This window comes from Capricornis sumatraensis, chromosome 3, assembly GCF_032405125.1.
Source record: "Capricornis sumatraensis isolate serow.1 chromosome 3, serow.2, whole genome shotgun sequence".
In the NCBI taxonomy this organism is placed as follows: Eukaryota; Metazoa; Chordata; class Mammalia; order Artiodactyla; family Bovidae; genus Capricornis; species Capricornis sumatraensis.
The window spans coordinates 135,787,203-135,803,608 of record NC_091071.1 but is presented as its reverse complement, the minus strand read 5'-3'; positions in this window follow the sequence as shown (position 1 = coordinate 135,803,608).

Sequence of the window (16,406 nt, the reverse complement as noted above, 5' to 3'; positions counted from 1 at the left end):
GTTGAGCTATTTCAAATCCTGAAAAATGATGCTGTGAAAGTGCTGCACTCAATACTCCAGCAAATTTGGAAAACTCACCCGTGGCCACAGGACTGGAAAAGGTCAGTTTTCATTCCAATCCCAAAGAAAGGCAATGCCAAAGAATTCTTAAACTACTGCACAATTGTACTCATCTCACATGCTAGTAAAGTAATGCTCAAAATTCTCCAAGGCAGGCTTCAGCAATATGTGAACCGTGAACTTCCTAATGTTCAAGCTGGTTTTAGAAGAAGCAGAGGAACAAGAGATCAAATTGCCAACATCCGCTGGATCATCAAAAAAGCAAGAAAGCTCCAGAAAAACATCTATTTCTGACTATGCCAAAGCCTTTGACTGTGTGCATCACAATAAACTGTGGAAAATTCTGAAAGAGATGGGAATACCAGACCACCTGACCTGCCTCTTGAGAAACCTATATGCAGGTCAGGAAGCAACAGTTAGAACTGGACATGGAACAACAGATTGGTTCCAAATAGGAAAAGGAGTACATCAAGGCTGTATATTGTCACCCTGCTTATTTAACTTCTATGCAGAGTACATCATGAGAAACGCTGGGCTGGAAGAAGCACAAGCTGGAATCAAGATTGCTGGGAGAAATATCAATAACTCAGATATGCAGATGATACCACCCTTATGGCAGAAAGTGAAGAGGAACTAGAGAGGCTCTTGATGAAAGTGAAAGTGAAGAGTGAAAAAGTTGGCTTAAAGCTCAACATTCAGAAAACAAAGATCATGGCATCTGGTACTATCACGTTATGGCAAATAGATGGGGAAACAGTGGAAACAGTGTCAGACTATTTTGGGGCGCTCCAAAATCACTGCAGATGGTGACTGCAGCCATGAAATTAAAAGACGCTGACTCCTTGGAAGGAAAATTATGACCAAACTAGATAGCATATTGAAAAGCAGAGACATTCCTTTGTCAACAAAGGTCCATCTAGTCAAGGCTATGGTTTTTCCAGTGGTCATGTATGGATGTGAGAGTTGGACTGTGAAGAAAGCTGAGTGCCGAAGACTGATGGTTTTGAACTGTGGTGTTGGAGAAGACTCTTGAGAGTCCCTTGAACTGCAAGGAGATCTAACCAGTCCATTCTGAAGGAGATCAGTCTTGGGTGTTCTTTGGAAGGAATGATGCTAAAGCTGAAACTCCAGTACTTTGGCCACCTCATGCGAAGAGTTGACTCATTGGAAAAGACTCTGATGCTGGGAGGGTTTGGGGGCAAGAGAAGGGCATGACAGAGAATGAGATGGCTGGATGGCATCACCGACTCGATGGAGATGTGTTTGAGTGTACTCCGGGAGTTGGTGAGGACAGGGAGGCCTGGCGTGCTGCAATTCATAGAGTCGCAAAGAGTCGGACATAACTGAGCGACTGAACTGAATAATAATGGTTCTAAATTTTTGTAATGTTAAACAATCCATAGAAATATAAACTATAATGCTACCTCACTTGGCCCATAAAACCAATGCAAAAATATAGATAGTTTAAATCATGAGATGTTCAATCTTCTTGTATAATCTAGAATATTGTATTGGCAGTAATTTCACATATTAAAGTCAGGAAAAGATAATTGTTTTTCAGCCCTTAAAACCAGTATGATTAATTCACTCTAATTTATCTAATGATTCATCTATTTATCAGAAATATTGTATGAAAATTTTTTATGTAAGTATATAAATTTCAGGCCTTCCCTGGTGGCTCAAATGGTAAAGAATCCACCTACAATAGAGGAAACTGGGGTTCATCCCTGAGTTGGGAAAATCAGGTACAGAAGGGAATGGCTGCTCACTCCAGTATTCTTGCCTGGAGAATTCCATGGGCAGAGTAGGGCTATAGCCCTGGTGGTTTATAGTCATTGGGGTCGCAAAGAGTCAGATACAATTGAGCGACTAACACTTCCACTTTTATATAATGTTCATAATCATAAATAAAAGTACAAAAATTTCAAAAATCCTGTTTCAGAGCCCTTCATCTTGGAAACAAGACTTCATTCTCTTATAGTTTTAACCGGAAGTGTCTCTTAAAAGCAATTTTAAAGAAACAAAAACTGTTTCATTATTTTTCTTTCCATTTTAGAAATTCATTAGATATTGCCAGACTGAGCACACAATGACAGAATAATTGTTTTCACCAATTAATCTTTAATGTTTCCCTAGGGAGGGAAAAGGAGAAGAGGAACAAAATGGAAAAATGAGAGGGCGCTTTAGTCAAATACAAAATTAACATTAAAAGACTAATTATCTTTATTTAATTAAAGAGATGGGAAAAAGATACAGCAAAAGTTATTTTGACATACATGCATGGGGGAGAGGGAGGAAGGGAGGGACAGAGCAAGAGAATCATTATAATTGGTTTAAACATTAATTCAGGTCACTTGACAATTTGATTTACATGATTAAAAAGCCAGTACTTGTTAATACTTGTGTAGTAATGATAGGGAGGGAACCTCATACTAAACAAAGTAATCTTTCTCTTTTAGATAAATAAGACCTCCTTCTGAGGTATTTTGAAGGGAAGAAGAAAAAGAAGGTGAGACAGAGCAGAGGGAAATGGAGGAACATAGGATGAGGAAAGAAGAAAGGACATTATACACAAATCATGATTTGAAAGGATCAAAAAAATATGGTTTTCCTTTTTTTTTCATTTTCCCCTTGCCTTTGCCAAGGAATCTTTTAAGGAGGCAATTTCATAATCCCTGGAATATATTCTGGAAGTTTCCTCTTGCCTTAAAATATAGATGGCGGTATGTTTCGTATGTTGCTGCTTTTTTGCTTCAAAGTGCCTCCCAAAAGGAAAAATTTTGTTCATATCAAAAGTTCCCCCAAAGCAACCATTAAAATTCTAAATAATCCTTCTATCATTTAGAAAATGAAGATTACACATTTTGATTTTAGTACAAATACAGATAAGATGCAGGAGCTCAGCAGAGAGTGGGTGCAGAAGTAGACTAAAGATAAACTGGCACCAGTAAGTCAAATTTTATTTACTTTGTATCTTGGGGCCCCTCCGTACAACAAGAACTAGACTTCCAAAAGACAAAATAAAGCAACAGTAAGTAAAGTTCTGATAAAATTTTCATAAGTGACCTGAGACAGTTTTTCCAAGGGATGCTAGTCTGAAGAGAAACCTTCTGAATATACAAAACTTCTCATCTTCATCCTTATGAATTTCCACTTATAGATGCACAATGAAGAAATGACAAGGACACACAGTAGTGTTGTCAGTAATAATACAGATTTCTACCCAAAATAAGTTTTTCAGTCTGATTAATCAATGGATTTTTAAAGAGTTTCTTGTTAGATATTACTCTCAGATTTAACAAACAAAACTTAGCATTTGCATTTGTAGTGTTTGATTAAGGAAAAAAAGAAATCAGAGTTCAAACCCGATATGAACTTACCTCACCATCTCACCACTGTCATTGAAAGACCCTGCACAGGCTCAAAGGGCCTCAGAAAACATGCTGTTTCCAAGTTGATCAGATTTTGATGGGACCTCCAAAACAGTCATATATCGGCTCCTTTAAAATACTTCCAAAATTACCTGTTGATAAAGCAAAACTGAGTTTTTTGCTTACTGCAGTAGGGAGAATACTATTTTGATAGTCTTAGCAGTCTTCACAGGGAAGTCAGAGGTACAATCTTTATGAGCTTCGGGGATCTGGTTTAAGATGAGTTTCAACACAGGGGATCTGAATGGAAATAGGGAAAATTTTTATTACATATTTTTTGATTGCACAAAGGGAGGTGAGAGTTTAGAAGTGAGTCTTTCACAATCTTCTGCATTTTTGGTCTAATGGTCTGCTATTCCCTACACAACCTGAATTGTTCAACAGCCTGGAACTTGATTTAAAATGGTTTTTCCTTTGTTAGAATTGATAGCACTTACCACGAAATATCAATAACCTCAGATATGCAGATGATACCACCCTTATGGAAGAAAGTGAAGAGGAAATAAAAACCCTCTTGATGAAAGTGAAAGTGCAAAGTGAAAAAGTTGCCTTAAAGCTCAATATTCAGAAAACAAAGATCATGGCATCTGGTCCCATCACTTCATGGCAAAGAGATAAGGAAACAGGGGAAACAGTAACAGACTTTATTTTCTTGGGCTCCAAAATCACTGCAGATGGTGATTGCAGCCATGAAATTAAAAGATGCTTAGTCCTTGGAAGAAAAGTTATGACCAACCTAGATAGCATATTCAAAAGCAGAGACATTACTTTGCCAACAAAGGTCCGTCTAGTCAAGGCTATGGGTTTTCCAGTATTCATGTATGGATGTGAGAGTTGGACTGTGAAGAAAGCTGAGTGCCGAAGAACTGATGCTTTTGAACTGTGGTGTTGGAGAAGACTCTTGAGAGTCCCTTGGACTGCAAGCAGATCCAACCAGTCCATTCTGAAGGAGATCAGCCCTGAGATTACTTTGGAAGGAATGATGCTAAAGCTGAAGCTCCAGTACTTTGGCCACCTCATGCGAAGAGTTGACTCATTGGAAAAGACTCTGATGCTGGGAGGGATTGGGGGCAGGAGGAGAAGGGGACGACAGAGGATGAGATGGCTGGATGGCATCACGGACTCGATGGACGTGAGTCTGAGTGAACTCCGGGAGTTGGTGATGGACAGGGAGGCCTGGCGTGCTGCGATTCATGGGGTCGCAAAGAGTTAGACACGACTGAGCGACTGAAGTGAACTGAACCACATAATTTTACAGTTGGTTGATTAAATGTTTGCTTGCCACTATACTGAATCCCTGTAGGGCTAGGATTAGATTCAGTTCATTTTTCTTACAGTCAGCAGGTAACACATTGTCTGGTTCTCAATAAATACTCAAGTCACTATTGCCCATGAGTGGAGAAAAACACACAAACCTGCTGACTAATCCGATTCTCAATTTATGGACATGACCTCAAATGAATCTTTAATCAAGTAGGACTATTAATATTCTTCCCTAGTTTACTCTTTTATTAGCTTTTCTCCTCAACTCTCTAACACACGACCCCCCTTCACCCCTGCACCGATCTCCACGCTCCCCTAAGGGTCTTGCTTCTTATTTAACTGAGAAAACTGAAGTAATAAGAATAGTATTTCCACAGATTTTCGCTTGTACCCACCCAGCTAGCATCTTTACCCATGTAGTCTGTCTGGTCATCATCCATCCATAGATGAGGTACCCATGCTTCTTTAAGCAGAGCAAGTACTTCTCAATCTTGCAGTTCCCTCTTAACTGCATTATTCCTCATGCTATCTGCCTAACAATCTTACTCTTTAAAAATCTGCTTACATCTTCCTTAATGAAGCCCACTGCTCACCCTATTTAAAATGGAAATTCTCTCCACACTGAACCCTTTCTCTGCTCCATTTTCATTCCATATTATTTATCAATCCAACATAGAAGTACTTTATACACATATATATTACATATAAGTATGTATAATTGACATATATTGTTTATTATTTATTGTGTATCACCCTCTACTGGAATATAAACTCCCCAAAGGCAGGCAATCTGTTTTCTTAAATGAATGAATGTCCATCTATAAGATTTTAGAATGTTTTTATAGAACATAAGTATAAAAAACACGAGAGATTCTAAAAGCAATTACAGATGTAATAGTCATGGCCAGAAAAATGTTATACAATTTTATTAATATTACAGTACCCAATAAATTACCCTATCACTTCCACTGGATCGCCATATCTATTTTCAAAAGTCTGTGATGCTTAATTTTTCACTCAGATTTTAGGAAAGCATTTTGATTCAACAGGCTATTTTAATAGATCATTTAAATGAGACTTCTAAACACATACTAAGCAAAATGTAAAATCTTAGCCTAGCCCTGTAGACTTGCTATTATTTAACCTGTCTTTTAGCTTTCAAACCTATTATTTCCCCTGCTTCTTAAATTCCCTAAATTCCCTGAGTAAAGTTCTCACCACAATGAACCTACAACCACCCCCAAAATGAGCTATATAATTCCTTCTACTTGCTCCTTGAATTTGATACATCTGCAATTTAATCTCATGTCATAGCCTGTCATGAAAGATCCAGCGTAAAAATCCTACTCTGAAAATATCACTTGCTTTTCTGGACTGTGTAGCAAAATGAATGTGGAATGGTACCAAAAAGAGCTTTATCCCTTAATAGTTATGTAACAACCTCTAGCAAATTATTTAATTCTGAATTTCAGTTATCCAATTTGTGGGAGACACTGTTAGTGGCTTAAACGATATTCAATGAATTCTTTCTCTCTTACAAAACCACAATTTTTCTTGGGGTGGTAAAGTGTCCTTTAAAAAGAGCTATATTTTCTAGAATCCTTTGTAACGAGGGTAATCATACAATGGTTGTAACCAACAAGTTGAAAGTGGAAGTTGCTTTTCCTTCTGATAATTATCTTTGGCTCACTCACTCAGACCTTTTCCTATTCCAGTCTTCCTGTCTTCAGTTCAGTTCAGTCACTCAGTCATGTCTGACTCTTTGTGACCCCATCGAGTGCAGCACACCATGCTTCCCTGTCCACCATCAACTCCTGAAGCTTGCTCAACTCATGTACATCGAGTCAGTGATGCCATCCAATCATTTCATCCTCTGTCGGGACCCTTCTCCTCCTACCTTCAATCTTTCCCAGCATCAGGGTCTTTTCCAATGGGTCTTTTCCTTCACATCAGGTCTTAAGACAGTTCTTCCTGTCTTAATGTTGATCATTGCTGGAGGTAGAGCAACCACCTCTAGTCAGTCTGGTTAGACTGTCTTTGGACTTGGTTTCATAGGAAAAATAAAACCAAACTCTTTGATTAAGCTCCCATAATGATGTCTCTGTTGTGAGTAGCCAAAGGTGTTCCCTAACAGATACACTATCTTGAAAGTAAGGATAATGCTTACATTTCCAGATTTTAAAGCTCATTATTAATAAGATTAATTATAAAAATTAACATATATTGAGCAGCATGTATCAGATTCTGTTTAAGATCTTAACATGGGTTAACTCACTAAATCCTCATAACAATTCAGTTAGGTAGCTATGACTACTACTCCCTCAGATTAAAAAAATGAAAAACTGAAAGTCACAGTAATTTGTCCAGCTAGTAAAGAGCAAGTAGGATTCAAATCCTAGCATATGCTATTAACCACAAGTCGAAGCTCTAGTAATAAGAAGCCACTTACTTTATCCCAAGCAAAATGCCAAGTGCTTTAACCAAAAATAAATAAATAAATAAATAAAGCATAAGTACATAGCTCAGTTGGTAAAGAATCCCCCTGCAATGTAGGAGACCCTGGTTCGATTACTGGGTTGGGAAGATCCCCTGGAGAAGAGATAGGCTACCCACTCCAGGATTCTTGGGCTTCCCTTGTGGCTCAGCTACTAAAGAATCCGCATGCAAGGTGGGAGACCTGGGTTCAATCCCTGGGTTGGGAAGATCCCCTGGAGAAGGGGAAACTCTACCCACGCCAGTATTCTGGCCTGGAGAATTCCATGGACTGTATACTCTATGGGGTCACAGAGGGACTGAGGGACTTTCACTTTCACAATGTCTAGTACTCATTAACATCTCAGTTCTGTTCCTTGTAAGTAATGTCTTCTTCCTCTGAATTATTATATATAATTTTATCTGTCTTCCTATTATTCAGAAAAACATCTACATCTGCTTCACTGACTACACTAAAGCCTTTGACTGTGTGAACCACAATAAACTGTGGAAAATTCTTAAAGAGATGGGAATAAATACCATACCATCTTACCTGCCTCCTGAGAAACGTATGCAGGTCAAGAAGCGACACAACTAGACACGGAACAACGGACTGGCTCCAATTTGGGAAAGGAGTACGTCAAGGCTGTATTTTGTCACCCTGCTTATTTAACTTGTATGTGGAGTACAACATGCAAAATTCCAGGCTAGATGAATCACAAGCTGGAATTAAGATTGCCAGGAGGACAATCAACAATCTCAGATATGCAGATGATACCACCCTATTGGCAGAAAGCAAGGGGGAACTAAAGAGCGTCTTGATGAAGGTGAAAGAAGAGAATGAAAAATCTGGTTTAAAACTCAACATTCAAAAAACTAAGATCACGGCATTCAGTCCCATCACTTCACAGCAAAGATGGGGATTTTCTTCACTGCAGGGGGTGACTGCAATCATGAAATTAAAAGGCACTTGCTTCTTGGAAGAAAAGCTATGACAAATCTAGATAAAGTCTTAAAAAGCAGAGAATCACTTTCCCAACATGGTCCATATAGTCAAAGCTATGGTTTTTCCAGTAGTCATGTACAGATGTGAGAGTTGGACCACAAAGAAGGCTGAGTGTTGAAGAATTGATACTTTTGAACTGTGGTGTTGAAGAAGACTCTGGAAAGTCCTTTGGACAGCAAGGAGATCAAATCAGTAAATCCTAAAGGAAATCAACCCTGAATATTCACTGGAAGGACTGATGCTGAAGCTAAAGCTCCAATACTTTGGCCACCTGATGCAAAGAGCTAACTCACTGGGAAAAGACCCTGATGTTGGGAAAGACTGAAGGCAGGAGAAGGGGACAAAGAGGATGAGATGGCTGGATGGCATCACCGAATCAATGGACATGAGTTTTAGCAAGTTCTAGGAGATGGTGATGGATAGGGAAGCCTAGTGTGCTTCAGTCCATGGGGTTGCAAAGTACTGGACCAAATTTAGCTCCTGAACAACAACAATTCCTATTATCAAATTCACCATTTTCTATATTGTATAAAGTTAAAGATCTCATGTAATAGACAACTTATTTTCCTGGAGGGAAACTTTTGAATCATTCCTTTTGGTATCCTACATGGCACCTACCTCTGTCATGATGGTACACACAAAGTTGAATCATTAGGATTGAAACAGTGACAACAGTGAGGATTGGAAACTATACCCTCAAAGTTCCAAGAACATGCAGTTCTTGGAAATTACTTTAGATCAATCAAAATTACTTTAGATCCACAGCTTCTTCTAAACATATCCCTTGACATGGCCTTGTCCACCAGAGAGACAAGGCCCAGCCCCACCCATTAGGGGGCAGGGATCAGTCCCTCCCACCAGAAAGCCTGCTCAAGTCTCTTGGACCAGCCTCATCCACCAGGGGCAGACATCAGAAGAACTACAGTCCTGCAGCCTGTGGACCACAAACATAGGAAGTCAGACAAAATGAGGCAGAGGACTATGTTTCAGAAGAAGGAACAATATAAAACACCACAAGAATAACTAAGTGAAGTGGAAATAGAAAATCCACTTGAAAAAGAATTCAGAGTAATGAGAGTAAAGAGATTAAAGATATCAGAAAAATAGAGGCACACCAAGAAGATACAAGAAATACAATACAAGATAAAAGATTTTAAAAAATAAACAAACTGCTGAACAAGTACAATAACTGAAATGAAAAGCACACTAGAACTCAATAGCAGAATAAATGAGACAGAAGGACAGATAAGTGAGCTGGAAGACAGAATGGTGGAAATCACCAACAGCGAACAGAACAAAGAATTAAAAGAAATGAGGACAGTTGCCACAGGACTGGAAAAGGTCAGTTTTCATTACAATCCCACAGAAAGGCAATGCCAAAGAATGCTCAAACTACTGCACGATTGCACTCACCTCACATGCTAGTAAAGTAATGCTCAAAATTCTCCAAGCCAGGCTTCAGCAATACGTGAACCGTGGACTTCCAGATGTTCAAGCTCATTTTAGAAAAGGCAGAGGAATCAGAGATCAAATTGCCAACATCTGCTGGATCATCAAAAAAGCAAGAGAGTTCCAGAAAAAACATCTATTTCTGCTTTATTGACTACGCCAAAGCCTTTGACTGTGTGGATCACAATAAAGTGTGGAAAATTCTGAAAGAGATGAGAATACCAGACCACCTGACCTGCCTCTTGAGAAACCTATATGCAGGTCAGGAAGCAACAGTTAGAACTGGACATGGAACAAAGGACTGCTTCCAAATAGGAAAAGGAGGACGTCAAAGCTGTATATTGTCACCCTGCTTATTTAACTTATATGCAGAGTACATCAAGAGAAATGCTGGGCTGGAAGAAGCACAAGCTGGAATCAACATTGCCGGGAGAAATATCAGTAACCATTGCAGATGACACCACCCTTATGGCAGAAAGTGAAGAGGAAATAAAAACCCTCTTGATGAAAGTGAAAAAGTTGGCTTAAAGCTCAACATTCAGAAAACGAAGATCATGGCATCTGGTCCCATCACTTCATGGCAAATAGATGGGGAAACAGTGGAAAAAGTGTCAGACTTTATTTTGGGGGGCTCCAAAATCACTGGAGATGGTGACTGCAGCCATGAAATTAAAAGACGCTTACTCCTTAGAAGGAAAGTTATGACCAATCTAGATAGTATATTCAAAAGCAGAGACATTCCTTTGTCAACAAAGGTCCATCTAGTCAAGGCTATGGGTTTTCCAGTGGTCATGTATGGATGTGAGAGTTGGACTGTGAAGAAAGCTGAGTGCCGAAGAATTGATGCTTTTGAACTGTAGTGCTGGAGAAGACTCTTGAGAGTCCCTTGGACTGCAAGGAGATCTAACCAGTCCATTCTAAAGGAGATCAGTCCTGGGTGTTCTTTGGAAGGACTGATGCTGAAGCTGAAACTCCAATACTTTGGCCACCTCATGAGAAGAGTTAACTCATTGGAAAAGACTCTGATGCTGGGAGGGATTGGGGGCAGGAGGAGAAGGGGATGACAGAGGATGAGATGGCTGGATGGCATTACCGACTCGATGGACGTGAGTCTGAGTGAACTCCAGGAGTTGGTGATGGACAGGGAGGCCTGGCGTGCTGCAATTCATTGGGTCGCAGAGTCAGACACGACTGAGCGACTGAACTGAACTGAAATGAGGATAGTGGTTAGCACATCAACATTCACATTATGGAGGTCCCAACAGGGGAAAACAGAAAGGGCCTTAGAAAATATTTGAAGATGTAATAGCTGAAAAGTTCCCTAACATGGGAAAGGAAAGAGTAGCGCAAGTCCAGGAAGCACAGAGATTCCCATACAGGATAAAGCTAAGGAGGAACACATCAAATTGATGAAATATTAGTTAAGGTTTCCCTGGTGGCTCAGACGGTAGAGCGTCTACCTCCAGTGCGGGAGACCTGGGTTCAAACCCTGGGTTGGGAAGACTCCCTGGAGAAGGAAATGGCAACCCACTCCAGACGGAGGAGCCTGGTAGGCTACAGTCCATGGGGTCACAAAGAGTCGGACACAACTAAGCGACTTCACTTTCACTTTCAAAGACAAACGAGAGAATAAAAGCAACAAGGGGAAAGTAACAAATACAATACAAGGGAATTGCTATAAGGTTATCAGCTGATTTTTCAGCAGAAACTCTGTTGGCCAGAAGGAAGTGGCACAATATATTTAAACTCATGAAACATTAAAACCCACAATCAAGAATACTCTGCCCAGCAAGACTCTCACTCAGATTTGACAGAAAAATCAAATGCTTTACAGACAAGCTAAGAGAATTCAGCACCACAAAACCAGCTTTATAACAAATGCTAAAGAAACTTCTCTAGGTACACAAGGCCACAACTAGAAATAAGAAAACTATGAATGAGAAAGCTCTCCAATAAAAGCAAACAGACAACAAAGGTTGCTGCTGCTGCTGCTGCTAAGTCGCTTCAGTCGTGTCCGACTCTGTGCGACCCCATAGACTGCCTCCTACCAGGCTCCTCTATCCCTGGGATTCTCCAGGCAAGAACACTGGAATGGGTTGCCATTTCCTTCTCCAATGCATGAAAGTGAAAAGTGAAAGTGAAGTTGCTCAGTCATGTCCGACTCTTAGTGACCTCACGGACTGCAGCCTACCAGGCTCCTCCATCCATGGGATTTTCCAGGCAAGAGTACTGGAGTGGGGTGCCCTTGCCTTCTCCGACAGCAAAGGTAAGAAAACCAAATAATCATCTCAATAATTCCAGAAAAAGCACTTGATATAATCAAATATCCATTCTTAATAAAAACTTTCAGGAAGCCCAGAACAGAAAGAATCTCACTCAATTTGATAAAAGACTTATGCAAAAATTATGGTATTAGAGTTAATGGTGAAGGATAAGAAACAAAGTATGTACGTCCACTCCAGTCACTTACAATCACAATTGTACTTCAGGCTCTAGCCAGTGTAATAGATGAGAAAAAGAAATAAAAGTCATCCAGATTGGAAAGGAAGATATAAAACATGACTGTCTATGTAGAAAATCTGATAGACGCTACCAAAAAATTATTAGAACACATGAGTTTAATAAAGTTGCAAGATATAAAGTTCATAAAAATAAAATCAACTGTTTATCTGCATACTAATGCAAAAATCAGACACTGAAATTAAGAACAATACCATTTAGAAAGTCTTAGTGATAAATCTGACAAAAGATATGTCAAATTTCTACACTGAAAAATCTAATACATTGCAGAGAAAAAATAAGTCAATATTAAGATTTCAATTACTCCCAAATTCAGCTGTATATTCTACATAATTCCAATCAAAATTCTATCAGGTTTTTTGTTTGTTTTCTTGCTTTTTAAGAAATTGACAAGGTGACTCTAAAACTCACATGAAAAAACAAACAGCCAAAACAAAATTGAAAAAGAAGAATAAGGTTTAATAAACAAATGGGACCTGATTAAACTTAAAAGCTTCTGCACAACAAAGGAAACTATAAGCAAGGTGAAAAGACAGCCTTCGGAATGGGAGAAAATAATAGCAAATGAAGCAACTGACAAAGAACTAATCTCAAAAATATACAAGCAACTCCTGCAGCTCAATTCCAGAAAAATAAGCGACCCAATCAAAAAATGGGCCAAAGAACTAAATAGACATTTCTCCAAAGAAGACATACAGATGGCTAACAAACACATGAAAAGATGCTCAACATCACTCATTATCAGAGAAATGTAAATCAAAACCACAATGAGGTGCCATTTCACACCAGTCAGAATGGCTGCGATCCAAAAGTCTACAAGCAATAAATGCTGGAGAGGGTGTGGAGAAAAGGGAACCTTCTTACACTGTTGGTGGGAATGCAAACTAGTACAGCCACTCTGGAGAACAGTGTGGAAATTCCTTAAAAAACTGGAAATAGAACTGCCTTATGACCCAGCAATCCCATTGCTGGGCATACACACCGAGGAAACCAGAATTGAAAGAGACACGTGTACCCCAATGTTCATCACAGCACTGTTTATAATAGCCAGGACATGGAAGCAACCTAAATGTCCATTAGCAGATGAATGGATAAGAAAGCTGTGGCACATATACACAATGGAGTGTTACTCAGCCGTTAAAAAGAATACATTTGAATCCGTTCTAATGAGGTGGATGAAACTGGAGCCTATTATACAGAGTGAAGTAAACCAGAAAGAAACACACCAATACAGTATAATAATGCATATATATGGAATTTAGAAAGATGGTAACGATAACCCTGTATGTGAGACAGCAAAAGAGACATAGATGTATAGAACAGTCTTTTGGACTCTGTGGGAGAGGGCGAGGGGGGGATGATTTAGGAGAATGGTATTGAAACATGTATAATATCATATGCGAAACGAATCGCCAGTCCAGGTTCGATGCATGATACTGGATGCTTGAGGCTGGTGCACTGAGTCGACCCAGAGGGATGGTACGGGGAGGGAGGAGGGAGGGGGGTTCAGGATGGGGAACACGTGTATACCTGTGGTGGATTCATGTTGATGTATGGCAAAACCAATACAATATTGTAAAGTAATTAACCTATTAAAATAAATAAATTTATATTTTAAAAAAATAAAGAATAAGGTTCAAGGATTTACACTATCTGACTTCAAGACTTATTATAAAGGTACAGTAATCAAGACAGTGTGGTACTGGGTGTCAAAATAGACCAGAGATTTTCAGTCTCAGTACTAGTCACATTTTAGGCCCAACAATTTTTGTTGTAGAATCTGTCCTATGTACTGTATGAAACTGAGCGGCATCTCTGACTTACATCTATCTACCAGAAACCAGTGATATCGCCCTTGTTTTGACAACTAAAGTGGTCTCCAAACTTTGCCAAATGTTCCCTAGAGACAAAATTGCCTCAGTTGAGACCACTGAGATAGGAGATAGACAACAGATCAATGGAAGGGAACAGAGTCTAGAAACTGACATGTATGTGTGTGTGTGTGTGTGTGTGTGTATACACACATACATACATAGAGAGAGAGGAAAAAAATGGATTTTTATCAAAGGGATAAATTCAATTAAATGGGGCAAGTATAATTCTTTCAAAAAATGATGCTGGAACAAATCAATACTCAAATGCTCAAAGGAGTCACTCTATGCCCTGTACTTGTATACAGAAATTAACTCAAAATGAATCACGGATCTAAATTTAAACCCAAAGTTACAAAATTTTCAGAAGAAAACATAGAAGAAAATCTAAACTTGGGTTAGGCAAAGATCTCTTAGATACAACACAAAAATATAATCCTTAAAGAAAAAAAACGATAAATTACATATCAAAATTAAGAACTTCTGCCCTTCAAAAGATTCTGAGAGTAAAAACATCAGGTGCAAATACATGTTAAATCATGTATCGTACAAGTAATGGACTTATATCTGGGGTATACTTTTTAAACCTCTGTAAGAAAACAACAATTCAATTTAAAAACAGGTGAATGATTCAGACACTGAAAGAAGAAATACAGATGGAAAATGAAACATGAAAAGATGCTGAACAGTATTAGTCACTAGAGAAATGAAAATTAAAACGATAACGAGCTACTACTACACACCTATTAACACTGCCTAAAATGTAAAAGCCTGTTCCTACCAAGTGTTACCTACAATATACAGCACCTGGAACTCTCATACACTGTAAATTGGAATGTAAAAATGGTACAATCACTTAGGAAAATCACTTGAGAGTTTCTTAAAAAGTTAAATTTATACCTACCATATGACCCAGCAATTCCACTCCTATAGATATTTAACCCAAAGAAATGAAAGCATAGTCCATACAAAGACTTACACAAATGAACACTGCAGCATTATCTGTAATAGTCAAGAACTGTAAACAATCTAAATGTCCATCAACAGCTGGATGAATAAACAATTTATGGCATATTTACACAACGGGATACTACTCAGCATTAAAAAGGAATGAACTATTCATATATCTTGTGACACAGATGATCCTTGAAATAACTATTCTGAGTGACAAAAGTCAGATTTTTAAAAGGTTCATACTACTTGATTTTATTTTTATAAACTAGTAGATGTAATAAATTGATCTCCAGTGACAGAAAGCAGTATAGTAATTGTTGGGGACAGGGTAGGGCAGGTAGGAGTAGAGGCAGGAAGAAATGGAAATGGATTACTAAGGGACACTAAAAATCTTTTTGGGGTGATAGACATGTTCCTTATCTTGAGTGTGGTGATGGTTTTATAGATGTATATATATACATCAAAACTTACCTAACTGTACACTTTAAATATGTGCAGTTTATTATATGTCAATTACCCACCTCAAAAGAGATAGTTAAAAAATAAAAACTCTTGCTGGTATCTGACTCCCACTCTGTCCTTTGGTTTTAAAATTCTTTTTAAAATTGAGATATAACTGACATATAACATTTAAGGTATATAATGTGTTAATCTGATAATTTATATATTGCAATATGATTACCACTATATCTTTAGCTAATACCTCTACTATGTCTACTAATTATTTCTTTTTTGTAGTGAGAATAATTAAGATCTACTCTGAGCAACTCTGATATATATAATACAGTATTGTTGACTATAGTCACCATGCAGTAAGTGCATCAGATCTCCAGGACTTACGTAACTACTAGTTGCAAGTTTGCACTATTAAGCAACATCTCCCCTGCACTTATACCCATATTGCATTCTCAAACATTTTCCATACTAATCATAGTTCATTTTTCTCAGAAATCAATTTTCCATTAACAAATGCGATTTTTAAAAAAATTCTAATTTTATTCCTTAAGTTTTAAAAATTCAGTCAGCAATGAACATTTATAATATATTTATATTACGGAATATAGCTAACCTGTCTGTGGCCGAAGTATACTAGGCTTTGTCATCATCACTAAGTTAATTGAGTAGAATTACAGATATCAATAACCTCAGATATGCAGATGATACCACCCTTATGGCAGAAAGTGAAGAGGAAATAAAAAGCTTCTTGATGAAAGTGAAAGAGTAGAGTGAAAAAGTTGGCTTAAAGCTCAACATTCAGAAAACTATGATCATGGTATCCGGTCCCATCACTTCATGGCAAATAGATGGGGAAACAGTGGAAACAGTGGCTGACTTTATTTTTCTGGGCTCCAAAATCACTGCAGATGGTGACTGCAGCCA